The sequence below is a fragment of the Cryptomeria japonica genome, chromosome 4 (genome assembly GCF_030272615.1).
Source record: "Cryptomeria japonica chromosome 4, Sugi_1.0, whole genome shotgun sequence".
NCBI lineage: Eukaryota > Viridiplantae > Streptophyta > Pinopsida > Cupressales > Cupressaceae > Cryptomeria > Cryptomeria japonica.
This window is the reverse complement of record NC_081408.1, coordinates 311,597,507-311,614,573: the sequence shown is the minus strand read 5'-3', so window position 1 is coordinate 311,614,573 and position 17,067 is coordinate 311,597,507.

The following is a 17,067-nucleotide window of genomic DNA, read 5'->3' as shown; positions in this document are numbered from 1 at the left end:
AAAGGCTCAAGAACAGATGCCACCGGTAAGAAATGATGCAAGAAAAACTATGGAGACACAAACAGACCTACCAGAGGTCAATACCAGCATGGTCCCTTCCACCGACACTCAGTTTACTAGGTCATCATCAAATGTAATAGAGGTATTGCTCGATTCTATCAAGAAAATAACTGATTATAGCTCACAAGCATATAAAGCAATAGATGATTCAATTCCAGTTTTGAAATTAATAGCTCCAAACTATAATATAGCCAACAAAGATTCTTTAGGCGAGTTGGATACACTTTGTAAATATATTTCTGGAAATTTTGAGCAATCAAAGGTAGAAACTGGAAAAGAAAGTGTAGAAAAAGAAAAACAGAAATTCTTTGAGGAAGGAATAAAGAAGTGTATCAAGGAATTTGACACACTTCTACCGGAACTGTGCAATATATTGAAAGAGCACAAAACTCTGTATAAAGACACCTGTAAGATAAGCTTTTTGACCACGGATGTAGATAAAAAGATGAGCAAGGTACAGAAAGAGATCAATAAACTTGCTGATAATTTTGTTAACTCACCCGACACATTATCAGTTTTTGAGGAAAAGATAACAAATTTTGAGGAATAATTGCTTAAATTAGAAAGAGAAAAAGAGAAAATAATAAACAAGGCAAAATTTTTGAGATCTAAACTAAGTCCAAGATTGGACTATTTAGCATCTCTGCGTAAGGAAATCTCAGAGGCACTAAAATAGGGTAGCAAAACACTGGCAGAGCACTTGTAGCATCTCACCGGTATAGTACACAGAACTGAGATAGCAATAAAGGAGAGCAAGAAGTTTATGGATGGTATAAAATTAATTTTGGGAGATATTCTTCAGCTAATAACTACCCAACTACAAGGTTGAGGTTATGTATTGGTACAACTACAAATCTACTAACCTTTGTCATTGATGCCAAAGGGGGAGTAGTAGATGAGAAAATTCAAAACACAGGGATCACATGCTCAAGGGGAGCCCTCATATTTTTGGTAACATTTTTTTGGGTATACACATTTTTGGATATCTTTTTGAAATTTCTCATGAGTGTTGCCATCAATGCCAAAGGGGGAGATTGTTGGCATATGGACACTCCAATGAGACATTGTGTGTGATTGAAGGTTTTGTCATTGATGGCAACCTTGCAATCCTATGGCACCGGCAAAGACATTATACCGGCAAAGCATTACACAGGCAACCTTGCAATCCTATGGCACCGGCAAAGACATTATACTGGCAAAGCATTACTCAAATAGAACAATGCACCAGCATCAACAAAATCAATGTACACTGGCATCGACACAGAAGATGTACACCGGCACAGAAGGAAATATGTATACCGGCATAGACGCCGACAGGATTTTTGATATGTAATATTTTGTTTATCATTGTAAGCCGACTTGGCAAATTGTAAAATGACTCTTGTATATAAAAGAGATCATTATAGGCATTTGTAGAAAAGAGGGAGAATAAAAAAAAATATATAAGGTAGACCTAATGTGCGAATTGTAGGTCAAGAGTATATGTAAAGAATAGAGCAAGAACTAGTACCGAATCTGGCATTGAAGATGCTATTGTAAAGTAGTATAGAATATTGGATTTATGTAAATCCTCTTTGTAAGTCAGTGTGACTTCTTGTTGAGCAGTGAGCTCTAGGCAGTTGGCCTTCCTGCATGTGCAGGCCCCTATTGTAAGTAATATTCTCTTATTGGCCAGTAAGTGAATATTGTGGGTCACAAATCCCACCGAGGTTTTTCCCACACCGGGTTTCCTCATTAAACATCTTGTGTTATGGTGTTCTTTTCATGTGGATGCTTTTGATTCTATTATTTACATTAATTCTTGCATACCGGTATACTGTTACTTTATATTCTGCATATTCAGTTTTAAGAAAATCTCATAAATGGTCAAATACTGATTCACCCCCCCCTCTCGGTATCTGTGGGAACCCTAACACTATGACCACTAGTCAAATGGTTATGGAGTGGCAAACAGTTGGAGAGAAACTTGTTTGATCTGTCGTGGTAGCAGTCACACTGCTGCAACATGCAGAAGGAAGAATGGAAATGTAAACACTAGACCATGGAGAACACTTGGTATAGTATGATATCATTGCAACAAATCGAGACACACTGCCAGAGCATGTAGACTGAGAAATAATCCACCGGGAGACATACTGGTCGACCCATAAGGGAATATCGATGTTGAAACCGTTTAGGCAGATATGGATAAAACTTGGAAAAATAAATCTGAAGAGAAGCCACAAGATGTACCAGTATCCACACCCAGTGTGGAGATTCCTGAACCGGCAAACTGAGCTTCGAAAAGCTTAGGGGGAACATATCAGTAACAATGTCTCGAACCCCTGGAGTATATCAATAAAGTTCCTTTATCGATATTGGTTACTTGTCGACTGATAGAAGAAACAAAAAGTGGTAAAAGGAATAGTTAGGGCTTGTACCCTAACGGTGATGAATTTATTATGGTAGGTAGGATAATATTCAAAAGTGACTTTCATCGTCATTTTTACTTACCTATTTTCAAAGAAGAATTTTTCTAGCTTGAGCAAAACAACAAGAGTGATTCATCTTGCATTCTAAAGAATTTAGGAAGATATCTTGCACAAGATTTTGCAGTCATTCAGAGTGGAGGTTAGAGTGGTAAAACAAGCTTTTGGAGAAGTGTGTTGTGTTCGACATCAGTGTACCCTAGTTCGAAATTGACGAGCCCTAGTTTGGAATAATAAGGTATTTTTCATCAAATCACTCTCATCATTTGGAATTATCTTGATATGGCTTCTACATCTAAGATCCATTCTAGTTCTACTGAAGCTAAGGAATCATCTGAGTTTCTTAGGAGGAAGGTGAAGTACAATGTCCTATCTCAAATTCCTTGCTGAAGTCATTGTCCAAGGGGATGTTTTAGGATATATTGATTGCAAACTAGAAGACCTAGGGTCTCTAGTGATTCACTCCCAAATGAGTCTATTCTGTGGAAATGATAAGAAGATTAAACCTGAGTACAATGTAATCGAGAAGAAGAAGCTTCACAATGCAGTATATTTTCTCGAGGAATTTATAGAACAAATTAGGATTATTCTAAGTAGGGTTCATGGTGATAAGATGTACCTTCAGCAAATCCATGATATTATACTAGAGGCAATTCATGTCATGACCGGTTTCTACAATATTTGGGAAGTCCCCATTCTTCACAAGATCACCAAAACCAAAGTGACAGAGCTCATCGGTTCTGTAAGCGACCAGCGGGCAATGACTGTAAACACCATAAAAGATGACTTGGTGAAATATGTGTGCATGGTAATTTGGTATAGAATATTCTATGCTATTAGAATGAATTTTGTTCCTACAACTGCAATGCATGATGCTTATAGGATGATCAAGGAGAATACAGAATGTGACTTATGTACTTGCATGCAAAAACAACTCACGGAGAACCTAAAGTCCATCAAAGTGGACAAAACTCTGAGGTTTAAGTTATGTCAACTACTTATCAGTTTGTTTTTCTATTTTCAAGGATATTTTCCAGGAGTTAGTGATGTCCAATGGTTGAGTGACCTACTGGTTTCCAGACAAATAAAGGAGAGTCTACAAGTAGTGGGAACTACGTATTTGAAGACTCTGAACAGATATTTTGATGAGTTTAGACTAAAGATGAACTGGAGAATGAGAATATCAGGTGATCTTATTAAAAAGTATGAAGAGGATATCTGTTTCACAATCAAAGTAAGTCACTGCATAATGGAAGCAGTTGATCCCAAAGAAGATGAAGTTGAGCCTATGGGCTATAAAGTGATAAATGATATATTCACGGTGTATGCATCTACCCTACTTACTTCACCACTAGATCCAAAGAAGAAGAGGACTGGTACTTACTCCGAGAGGATCAAATTTATTGAAGTACCAAAGCAGAAAAAGAGTAAAGCAGTGCCATTAGCATCGACACTGGTTACATCTGCTCCCTATCCTAGAGTGACCAAGAGGTCACCAGCCAAAAAGAAACCGAAGGCTATTCTGCCAAAGGTATTCAAAACGAAGAGAAAAACTAGGAATAATTCACTGGATTCAAAAGACATTGAACTGAAGGTAGAAATGAAGAAGATAAGGCAATCAAGCAAGAAGACAAAGTCCACTAGTAATGTACCAGCAATCTCTACACTGGTAAATATACATGTTGCTTCTTACCAGCCTATGACACACTTTCAAAGAATTATGAAGAATGTTAAAAGGAAAGTACTTGATGATCTAAAGGATTATTTTGATGATCTTAGTGATAGTGAAAAGGAAGAAGTAGAGCAGGAGGTCATTAAATATTTGTGTGATAATGATCAGTCTCCGATTGACATTAAACTTATTGTTCCTAATTCTTTGTATAATTATTTGGATAATAAATGGCACATTGTCATTGAAAAGGAGAAAGAAATTAGGGAAAAAAAAATTTCCCAATATTTTCCTAATGCCTCTAATTTAGAATTGTTTGAGATTCTTAATCGGTACAAAGGCATCTTTTTCATGCGAAAAAGAAGACTTCAGCTACTCGGTGGCAAAACCTCTGAAGTGGAAAAAGACACTCATTTGCAAGTTAAAGCAGCTGTCAAAATGCAGAAAGTATCTGAAGCTAATCGATTGGCTAAGCAAGAGCCTGACCTATCCACAACCAAACCAGATGAAATCTTTGACAGGATGGGTGAAAGAATAGTAGATAAAAATGAACCCATTGATGTTGATGCACTAGATGTTGAGGACACCACTTCAGAGAAGGAGAAAGCTGAAAAGGAGAGAGTGGAGAAAGAAAAGGATGAGAAAGTGGCAAAAGAGAAACAGGAAAAAGAGAAACTAGGAAAAGAGAAAGAGGAGAAAGAAAAACAAGAGAAAGAGCAAGCAGAGAAAGAAAGACAAGAGAAAGAGAGAGTAGAGAAGGAAGCAAAGAAGAAGAAGGAAGAGGAGAAGAACAAAGAAGATGAGAAGAAGAAGGAGGAAGAGGAGAAGAAGAAGGAATATGAGAATAAAAATGAAGAAGAGAAAAAGAGGGAAGAAGAGAGAAAGAAAGAAGAAGAGAAGAAGAGAGTGGAAGGGGAGAAAGAGAAGGTTGCCAAGGTAGCCCAGGAAAAAGAAGAAGAGGAGAATAAAAGACAAGAGAAGATCAAGGAAAAGGAAGGAGGATAGACTCCTAAGGCAACCAAAGATCAAGCCAAGTAGGTTGATCCCACCGGTCCCACTAATATGACTCTTGCTTGTCTGACTCAATCGGTTGATGAAAGTGAGCTACCAAGGAGCATTCAACTAGCATAGGTCAGATTGGAAGAACTGAGCAAAAAGAAAGAATAGGATGTCATTCAGTTTGTTGTTGACACTCTTTCCAATATAATTCCTGGTACTAACCTTCGCAGTACCGATAGCTTGCTGGCCAAGTTAAAACTTCTTTGCACAATGGTAGATGATCAAGTGCAATCTTTAGAATATGTTGCCCAGGTTTTTGCAGAGAAGAAGCATGAAAAAGCTCTAAAAGCTTCATTAGTAAAGAAAATGGATGTAGATAGAGAAAAAATACTTAAGCAGAAGGATGATATAAGTTTAGCTATGGGTGAAGGCAACCTACTCTTGAGAAAAATCTGCCAACCTGACCTATTTTGTGAAGATGCTCTGTAATAGAAGAGTCAACTCCAATCGGAGTTAAAGAAGTATATCGACAACTTCAAATTGCCATATGTTTCATTCACAGTGTATGGACAGACTATTCACACTCATTAGCATCAGATTGCAAAGATTGAATCAGAGATCTGCAAGCGGACTCAAGATCTACAGGAGCTCCAGTTGCTTCTATTACCAAAATTGCAGTTTCTTCAAAAGTGCTTCCTGAACTTGGAAGCTATTACTGTAACACAGGAGATGAGCACTATCAATGCAATGGAAGAATTAGCCTTCTAGATGAAGACGGAGAGTGACATTGCTGCCTCACTTCTTGATCATGGTCTTCAGACATGAAGAATTTTCTGAAAAACTTTAAATCTCTTTCTGAGAAGTTTTACTCTTTATTGTCATGAACATATACTCTATTTTATGCAATATCAGTGTGGTAAATTTTGGTGAAATAGGGATTGTTTGCATTACTTTGTCATTGTTGGTAAAGGGAGAGTAGTATTGAAAATTTCATGCACATACTTGTAATTTTTGCAAAGGGAGTATTGTATATGCTTAGGGGAAGTAATTCTGATTATGGCATCTGTTTTTGTTTTGTAAGCACTTAGATTTCAAAATTTTCCTAAGTGTTGCCATCAATGCCAAAGGGGGAGATTGTTGGTATTTTGATAATGTCTAAGTTGTGATTGTCATTGATGGACACACACTTATTTTATGTATGAGTTATTCTCCACCAATAATATGTGTTGTGTTGTTCACACTAGTATTGTATGCCATTGTATGTATAGCCTTTATTTAGTGAAGACTATCGGTGTTTTGAAGAAGCTTACAAGTCGTAATGGTATGAAGACCTCAAGTGGAATGAAGACCCCTAGTGGAAGTTAATCTTTTGGTCAGAACATTATGTTCCAGTTTTGAAGTCTTATTCGTTAAACCGATAATCGGTATACAGTGTCAAACCGGTATAATTGTAAAGTGTGATGAGTTATCATCCACCGACACTTTAGCGGTGTTTCTGTGTCATGTTACCAAATATGTCTAGATGAACTGTACCTAGGAAATTGTAGTCTAATCTTATTGGACCAACATGAAAACAAATTCCTATATGAGGACATCATATCTAGGGTTTTGAAGATTTGATGTGTGTGAGTATTGTAGAGAAAGATTAGGTCTATGCAAAATAGGTATCTCACTACAGAGCTTGTGAGTGCAAAGGATAGAAAACTGAAGTAATGCATTAATGGAGAACTGTCAAGGATCTAATCAAGCATTTTGTGCTATCTTCTAGATCACTCACTTGTTGATTACTAATCTCTTTGACAAGTATGAAACCCTTAACTGGGTAGGCCCAGCCAAGCCTAATTTAAATCTCTAACAAGATGGTTCAGAGTCGTGGATCTGAAATCCTTTAACATGGTAGTCTTTAACAGGACTTATCTCCTAATAGAGATTTGGATTCCTAATAGGATATGTTCTAGTGAAGAACATTGTAAGGCCTTAGCCGGTCTGGTTACTAATCTGCAGATAGTTGACTTGTGATTTTTACTCACCGTGGTTTTTCCCATTTGGGTTTCCACATCAAAATATCTTGTGTTATGGTGATTGTGCTTCTGTGGGTGAATGCTCTATTTCCTATTTGGCTTATTTATATTTTAACCAGTTTTTTGTTTAAACTACTACACCTGTCTGCTAGAAAATTGTTTAAGAGTTTGGTTAAGTTCTTAGGCATACTAATTCACCCCCCCTCTTAGTATTCATAAAAAATACCCCCAGTTATGTTCAATCCTGGCAAGTGGCACCCTCTTCTTGGGTCTCACAAAATCATGCAATCTTTAGGAATCCTTGGTGGATTTACTGTCAAATTTTTCCTTAACCTAGAAGAAAAATTGTTAGCAAACCTTATATAGCTAGCCTCTTGTCTATCCCAAGACATGTCTGTTCTCTAGAGATGTATTGGAATCTCCTAGTTATCTATTGTCCTTCTAAGGTTCATGGTACCCTCAAAGTAATCTGCATTCCTTGAAAGGAACATATGCATGAGTAAAGAATACCAAGAGAGCTTAACACCAGTAACTTGATTCTTAATGTTTAATAACTCCTCATGAATCTTTTCCTCATGGTAAGGGGCAAATTCAAAAACTACTATAAAATATGGATGTTGTATCTACATAGCCATGTACATTAAATCAGGTGGCATCACTGTAATGGGATTAAAACCCCATATTTGGCACAAAGAAAAGAAAGTGGCCTAGAAATAGGGAGAAAAAGAACCGATTGGGAATGACTCCTTTGAGCTAGGGCCAATATGTTATGTTCTACTTCCTACTCTGGCTAAATGCATTGGAAGGAAATTCTTTCTAATGAATTCCTTCATCTTGTAATACTTTGCCTTTTGTTCATTTAAATCTAATGGTACCAGGATAGGGGATGGTTCATATAAGTCAAAAATATATTGAAACTCCTCCCCTCTAATGGTTAATAGAATCTCTCCATCATTTCCCCTAATAACCCTTGGAACTGGGTCATATCAGTTTGCAACAATCTTGAGTAAGTCGACATCCATGAAAACACCCAATACCACCAACTTGCCTAAATCATACTGCCAAGGACTGGATAATGGGGAATTTAGTTTTCTTTGTCCATACCATATTTTGAACATCTCTAACCCAGCTATTGGTATATTAGCATCCGCCTAGAAGAATGCTTTGTCAGTTAACCCTTCCCCTAGGGTTTTTCCATCCACAAACTTCTACCCCTGTTGCTTATCATTTATAGAGGGCTTTAACTGGTCGAAGAAATTATCATAAAGATTTCTTTTCATATAATCCACTTGTCCTAAATGTTTCCATGAGGGATCCATCTTTTTCAATTAGGGCTTAATACTATAATTCCAAATTTGGGAAGGAAAACTAGGGCTAGTACAAGATTTTAAATTACCAGAGTAATTTCAATTAAATTTCACTAATCTCTGTCTAGTACCTAACCCTTAAAAAAAATTGAATTCTCTTCTTATAATCTCACATACAATTTGTAATATCAATTTGTTTCAAGAACATATGGAGAGCTCAGATAAACTTACTACTTTGATTTTTGCTAGAGATGACAATTTTGTGTCGCAAAGAGTCATTTCAGCCTCCTTTAGTAGTGGTAAATTCTTTAGGATTTCTATGAAATCTTTTGCAAATGAAAAAACCTTTTAAGAGTCTTTTAATTGTTCCCTAGGAAAGAATGCAAATGTCTTGTCTGCCATTAATATTCAGGTGAGCGAAACATCTCATAACTTTGCATTTAAAAAGTTTGAAAAATAGTCGTTGATCATCTTCCAAGTTGGCCAATCCAATGATCATCTCTTGTTGACTCAGCATTTGACTTTCCATCTATATCAATGGCCCCATGAAATCATGACTAATCAACACCACATCATCTTTCTGTCAAGCTTCGTCAGTGGCCCCACTATAGGTCTTCCTGGCCAACCCGGGACATGTGGCATCATCTCGTGATCTCATGGTCTGTAACCACCTTGCAACTTCTATTGCAGGAACATGAGGGTTGTCTGATCTGTTCAAACTTTACTACCTAGCATATTGCCCGTTAACTCTTCCTGAACTTAAAAATCGAGCACTATTTACTTCAGGATAAAACATCTCCATTAATTCTGAGCATGTGAAAATTGATGGGACTATTAGTAGATCGACCTTTACCACTTGCGAACCAGTAACACAATTCTTTCAACCAGTTACACTACCAACCCTGCCGATTTCTGCTGATAACATGTGGCACAATCTCGCGATCATTAAAATCCTTGCATCTTTGATCACGGGGAAGCACCAGCCATTGGATCCATCCTATCTTTAGCAAATAGTCAAAGTATTTAGGACTCTTCAGACTTACGAAAATACAAGTGCGGGCACAAATATTTAAAAAGAAAAATGGTCATAGGAAATTCTATGCGAATGACTTAGGAATATCATATTTCATGAACCGATCAATCACCACTTAATACTTAGGAAATGAAAATGTCCCCATGAATGAAAGTGGAACCCTCGGCCTTAAGTGAGAAAAAGGTAATGACAGGATATAAAAGGGACCAAACTCTTACTTTCAAACCAAGATTTAATCATAAAAGACATAACCCCTAAATCCTTAAACCCTGATAACTTGACAAAGAGAAAAAATAAAACCGGAAGGACCAAATTTTGCAAGACATAATTTTAGGTCCTATTAGTGGCTTTAGTTGGGGATGTTCCTTTCATAGGAATGAGATGAGAAACTAGGATCTTTAGGTGAAGGAGACCAAAAAGAAATTACTTGGACAAGGTAACCTCAACTGAAAGGAAAATATACTGATATATACAAAACCTAACTAATTCTCATGGAAAATAACTACTTTCAAGAAAAGTAGAGCTTCAAGAATTGTCCATGAACAGGCAATTCAAGAGTATTACCATGTATATCCTGGAGAATATAAGAATCTTCTCCCCATTTTCTTTGAATAAGATATGGGCCCAGCCAAATGGCATCAAACTTGCCATGTTTTCCTTTGTCTTCTATTCTGGCATTCCACATCAGAACTGAATCATTAACCTATAAACTCCTTGCAGTTGTTCTTTTATCATATAGGTTTTTAACCTGCATCTGTAACTTTGTATTTCTAGTAGTAGCTTCTCATCTAGCTTCATCTAATTCCATTAAAGCCTCAATTCTCAACTGCATATCATTATCTATATCATTGTTATAAGTTTGGACAAACTTATACATCTGCATCAAATTATTTTGGGGTAACCTTGTACGCATACCATATACCAAATCAAAAGGTGCGTATCCAATTGTTGTCTTGATTGTTACCCTGTCTGCCCAAACAACTAATCTCATCTTTGAATCCCAAGCCTTTTTATTCCTTTCTAGGATTCGTTTGATAATTTTCATCAAACTTTTGTTGTTGGATTCATCTTGCCCATTTCTTTGATGGTGGTAAGGTGATGAATAAGAAATCTAGATACCATATTTATTGTAGAAGTCTTCATATTATTTTGACCTAAAACTCATTGCATTATTAGAGACTATCCTCTCTTGACATCCAAATCTCGTCAATATATTGTTTGTAAGGAAATCAATTATCACCTTACTTGTTGCCTTTTTAGTGGGTACGGCTTCAATCCACTTAGTGAAATAGTCGGTATCCACTAAAATCCAAGAATGGCCACTACTAGATTTGTATGCTATTTCTCCAATAAAATCTATACCCCACTGTTGAAATGGAGCTTTCACATTTATAGGTCTTAATGGCAAATTTCTTGAAAATTTTAATTTTCCTGAAAATCTTTGCATGGGTCACATTTCTTGAGTAGTTTATGTGCATCTTTGAAAATTGTTGGCCACCAGAACCCAGCTCTTAACACTTTGTGTGTAGTTGCTTTAGCCATATAATTCCCTCCACAAACTCCACCATGCAGTTTAGACAACAACTTTTGAGCTTGATCCTGGTCCACACATTTTAACATGACACCATCACTATTCCTCCACTAGAGCTTCCCATTTACAATGTCATACTTAATAGCATGTAATTTTAATGTCCTCCTTTTATTATCAATCATGTCTTCAGGATATTTCATCCTTTGCAAATAATATATGATATCATCATACCATTTGCAACCATCCATATCATAGATACAAGACCTGTGCTCTTCTTCTAAAATATTTATTTGATTGGCATCCAAATTACTCTAGGCCATTAACTTTGCCAATCATAATCCTCTCACTTACTTAGTGATTTGGACATCAATATTGAATTCCTGGATCCTGTTTATCCATCGACATCTTCTTCCAGACACTTCTTGTTGTGTGAAAATATCTTTAATTGCAGCACTAGGCACATATGCAACCACTTTTGCTCCCATCAAGTAAGTCCTAAAAGCTTTAATAGCCTTCACTAGTGCAGAATCTTGCTTTTCATTTTAAATCATACTTCAGTTCTGTAGCTTGCAAAGACTTGCTAAAAAATGCTATAGGTTGTTCAAAACCTTCTAAATTCTTTTGCAACAATACAACAACAACAGTATGAAAAGATGCAAATGAAAATACCTGCATAGGTTTCCCATAATCAGGTGTTTTAAGAACAGGTATATTTTTAATAGCCTGTTTAATCTCTTGGAATGCCTTGACTGGCTCCTCAATCCATACTATCCTTGCACCTTTCTTTAACATTTTGGATATAGGTCTACTAATTTCAGCAAAATTGGTGATAAACCTTATTAAAAAAATTATCTGCCCAAAGAAAGATTGCATACCTTACACTGTTCTGGGATGAGGGACTTTGTCTATCACTACCACCCTCTCTGGGTCAATTCTCACACAATCTTTTGCAATAATGTGACCCAACAACTTACCTTCAGTTACCCCAAAAGCACATTTTTGGGGGTTTAAGGATATCCCACATTCAACAGCTTTGTCAAATGTTTTTTCAAGGTGACCACAATGATCACTTTCCTTCTTGGAATAAGCTATTAAATCATCCTAATATGCCACTAAGAATACATTTATAATATCAGAAAATGGAACAACCATGGCTCTTTGAAATGTTGCTCCTACATTTATTAAACTAAAAGGCATTCTTATATAAACATAGGTTCCCAAAGGTGTAGTAAATGTTGTTTTGTATTATTTTGGCTCTTTAACCATCACTTGGTTATAACCTAAAAATCCATCCATCATAGATAAAAGCTTACAGCCTGTTACCCTCTATAACATTGCTTCCATATTCGACAATGGATAATTGTCTTTTAATGAAGATATATACAAATTTCTGAAATCAACCCATAGTCTGATATCTCCATTCTTTTTCCTGACAGGCACCAAGTTAGACACCCATGATGAATGTCTGATAGGTCTTATAATCCTAGTGTCTCTTATCTTGACTAGCTCCTCTTGCATTTTAGGTGCTAAAGTTGGATTAATAGACCTCTATTTTTGTCTAAAAGGCTTGGCATTTTCTTTCAAAGGAATCTCATGTTGAAATAAATCTTCCCTGTAAGCCTTCAAATCATCATATGACCAATCAAAAACATGCTTGTATTTTTTCAATAAATCAATAAACATTTTCCTAACCTTGGGTGACATTTTCTTTCCAATATATACCTTCCTTGGAGCTCCTTCCATCCTAAGGTTAACTTCTTATAAATCTTTAGGGTGCGGGGTAGTAGTAACAACCTTAGCTTTACTTGACTATCAAACATCCTCTCTAAAACAATCAAACCTCTAGGAATTTTATTTTACTTCAATTGAATCACTTCCTTCCCAAAGATTGTTTCTTTGTCATCTTCTATTTTCACAAAAGCACTGATATCCATCTCCTGATTTTCTTATTCATCTACACAATGTAAAAATCTTAAAATATCATCATCATTATTAAAAACCTACCAGTTTTCAATGTTATCAGTGACTGAAGGCCTTGTGTGAATCTCAATCTTTGAGATTCTAGCAAAAGTGATGTCCTCTGGCCTTAGAGGTATATTTTCCAGGAAATCAGCCATTATGTTATGACTTCTCTCTTTCCATTCAATACCAAATGCATCAAACTTCTCAATTTAGTCCCATACAACATTTCTATACTGCTTCAGCCCTTTGTTTTTTATGCATATTTAGATCTGATTTGGGATATAACTAACTTAGAGTCTCCAACCACCTTGAGATTCTTTATCCCATGTTTTTTAGATAACTTCAAACCAAGAAACAATGCTTCATATTCTGGTACATTATTTGTACATGCAAAGGATAGAGTAAAAGAAAACTTAAAAGTTTCTCCATGGGGTGACATGAATAACACACCTGCTCCTAAGCCCTCCTTAGAATTGGCTCCATCAAAATACATGGTCCACAAATCATTGTCTCTTGATGATTTTTCTACTTCTTCATCCAATAATGTAGGTTGTTCCCTTTTCTTCAGTGGAGAGTCTTCAACCTTGAATGTATTTATCTCCGTGTCTACAAAACAAGTCATATCTTAATCAAATTGTGTTGTATGTACCATCATATATGGCACCCTGTATTTTCTTTTGACCTTTACATTTTTACCATCAATGCAAATAGTAGCATAAGACAAGTCACTTTGCAAACTTCCACCCATAGAGGCACTCCATTTTCTTGATAATAGCATCCCATAATGAGGTGGAATATCCACAACTAGGACACTCATAACTAATTCTTTCTCAGGGAAAGAAGAAAGTTTATAAGGTAGTGCCTTTATAGTTCCTATCACAGGCACTTCTCTTGAATCCATAGCACAACATCTTCCGTGAGGAGTATCTACTTTCAAACCCATGGACTACATTATCCTTACTGGCATGACATTATTTGAGGCCCCAGAATCAATCATAAAATTCTTTAAGACTCTTCCATTTATAATAACACTTGGAAAGAAAGGATCTACATTGTCAGGGCTCTCACCTACTATATCTTCAAGATAAATATGGGGAATTTGAGAAACCATTCCATCTAACTCTTTATCCTTTGTTTCATTTTTAATTATCATTCACTCCTTTATATTATGAGATACATTCTTATTTTCAATTTCAACAAAATGGGAAATACCCTTGACCCAAGCCATGACTTTCTCCCTATGCTCTTCAATTCCTCATTAGAGAAAAGCTATTGATGATATGTTTTATTTATTTTCCTTTGATTATCTATATCAAAGTCTTGAGTATCAATATCAGAAGAATATTTTTCTTCTCCAAGATAGGAAGAAATCATAAGATAGTCAACATTCTCACCTTCAAAGGTTTCTTCCTCTTCTTCACGTGTCTCATCCTTGGTAGAAATAAATATTCCTATGGCACAATATTCAAGTGAATGGGGTGATTGACAAGCAACACACTAGGGAGTATCATCCACCATGTTCACTATATGCTTTTGCAATGGGTCAGGGGTTTGTTGTTCTTGTTTACCCTTTTGCTGTTGGAAAGGCTTTCCATCCTTCCAATTTGTATTGTAAGGATAATATTGTAATATTAATGGTCTATTAAATTTATTGAACTGTGGCTTTTCTGGTACATAACTCTTGTCATTTTTTGCCACAGTCAATTTCAAGTCCTTTAAGGGATTAAGTACCTTGCTCCATCTTTCTTCTTCTTTAGGTATTGTACCTAAATACTTTTCAATTTTATCTTTGGTACTTTTAGAAAGCCTAGGATCCTCTCTTCTTCCGATCTTACCTGAAGCTCTTCTATTTCCGTCCACATTTATAGCTATTCTAAATGCATCTCTTAGAGTTTGAGGATCCTTGTCTATAAGGATATGTGTCATTTTTGCATCAAATGCATTCATATATGTAGTTAGAAAAACATTGTCATCCAACCTTAACACTTGAAATAACTTGTGCATAGCTTTCTAAAATCTGATATTGAAATCAGACACATCCTCATTCAATGACTTCTTGATTTTATTGAACTGGTTTAACATGAAACTGGGATTTGTTTTGTCACCATACTTCTCCTTAAAAAATATCTCAAATTCCTCCCGAGAACTAATACTTGCAATTGTCAATCCTCTATACCAATCCCTGGCATCCTCTGTCAAAGATTGTACAAATAATTTCATAACCACATCTTCATGCTGCACCTCATAATCATTCAACTTGTCAGTGAATGCCCTTAGGTGTTCCTCGCTAGTTATAGCATTATTACCTGTGAATTTACTAAATTTATCCCTCAAGTCATTTGGGATAACATTGGGACATCCTGGGATCCCATCACAATGTAATTGCCTATGCCTCTCTAGGTGGATAGCTCTTCTTTGAAATTGCCCTGTTGTAGCTCATCCTGCAATACTCGTTATAGTATTAGCTGCAATAGCATCTATTTTAATGTTAACCCTTGCAGTTGTGTTAAAATCTTTACGACATTGGGGCTGACTACTATTTTGAGTAGTTACCTCACTTTTTTGTCCAATAAGTGGAATCCTAGTGTTCTGAGTACTTTGGACATTTTGAGATGGAACACTCGTAATGACATTCGGTGTTGCACCAGAAATAGCCTAAGTTTTGGATGGGCCAGCAATAAATGAAGCACTATTCAAGGTTGACAACTTAAGGAAATCAATTTTCCTTTTCATCTCTGCATTTGAGGCTTCCATTTCAACTCTCTTCAATTCTTTTGCAAGAATTTCATTTTCCATCCTGGCTATTTCTAGCTCAATATCAATTTGGGATAGCTTAAGGCTTAAATCTGGGATAGCCGAAGACTTCATATCATCTATCTTAACACAAGACACTTTCTATTTTCACTTATCCAAGTCTAATTTAGGAACCTAATTACTTGGTTGACTAAGATCTGCCAACCTCTGGTTATCCACATTATTCTTAGCCTTTTCCCTTATGACATTTTTAGATTTTTTATCTAAAATCTCTCTTAAAACAAGGCCCTCAACACTAGGCTTATCATTTTCTTGAGAAAAGGCTTTGAGTGTTGCTAACTATCTTATCAAACCATTGTTTTCTATCACAGCTCTAATAACCTCAGATTCCTTTTCCTTTTCTCTCTTACTTCTAAGATCTATCTATTCTTGGATTTCTCTTCTCATTTTATCTATATCCCCAAAAACTTCTTCTGGATCTGGCAAACTTATCTCTAATCTGAAAGTGTCATCTAAGTCAATCAAGTTTGCATTGTCTTGTTCTTGTATTGACTCATAACTATGAGAAAAAATTGTTATGAGACCTAGAGGAGGAGGTACACCAATAACATTATTGCTTTGATGACTTCTACTTCTACTCCGACCTCTTGTCTTCTCTGAATATTGAACTTGAGTGCATTCTTTTCTTTTTGATTGCATTTCTCCTTGTACATGTGTATCAAATAAAGAATTGAAAAATCCTAAACTATCTGATTCAGAACTTTTAGAAGATGATGCCTAAACCTTAGAAACTGAGTTTGACTATGACTTACTTGCATTCTTATGCTTGGGCTTCCATGATGAGGGAGGGGTGTTTTTATCTGCATTTCTTCTTGTCCCTTGTCTCTGCGGATCTCCCTGAAGATCTTCCAACTTTCTTCAGGGTGAAGCCTCAAGTAACCTCTGGTGTTCTTTGCTTTTCTTATAGTAGTAGAGTCCTTCAAAGATTTGTTAGAATTATTCAAAGATATAGACAATGGTGTAAAAACCTTAGAGTCTCCACCCAAATTAATTTGGGATATCAAATAATATACTTCTTGACAATTCTTGAAAGAAATTTATGAACCTTGTTCACAAATCAGAATATCTTTCTCACAAAAATGTAGAACACCCTTTTGAGAAGAAAACATGAACCAAAATTACAGAACCGTAGGCTCAACCGTCAAATCACAAAGATATTATGAAAACTTCTACTGTATTTTAAACAAGACCTCTTTAACCAAA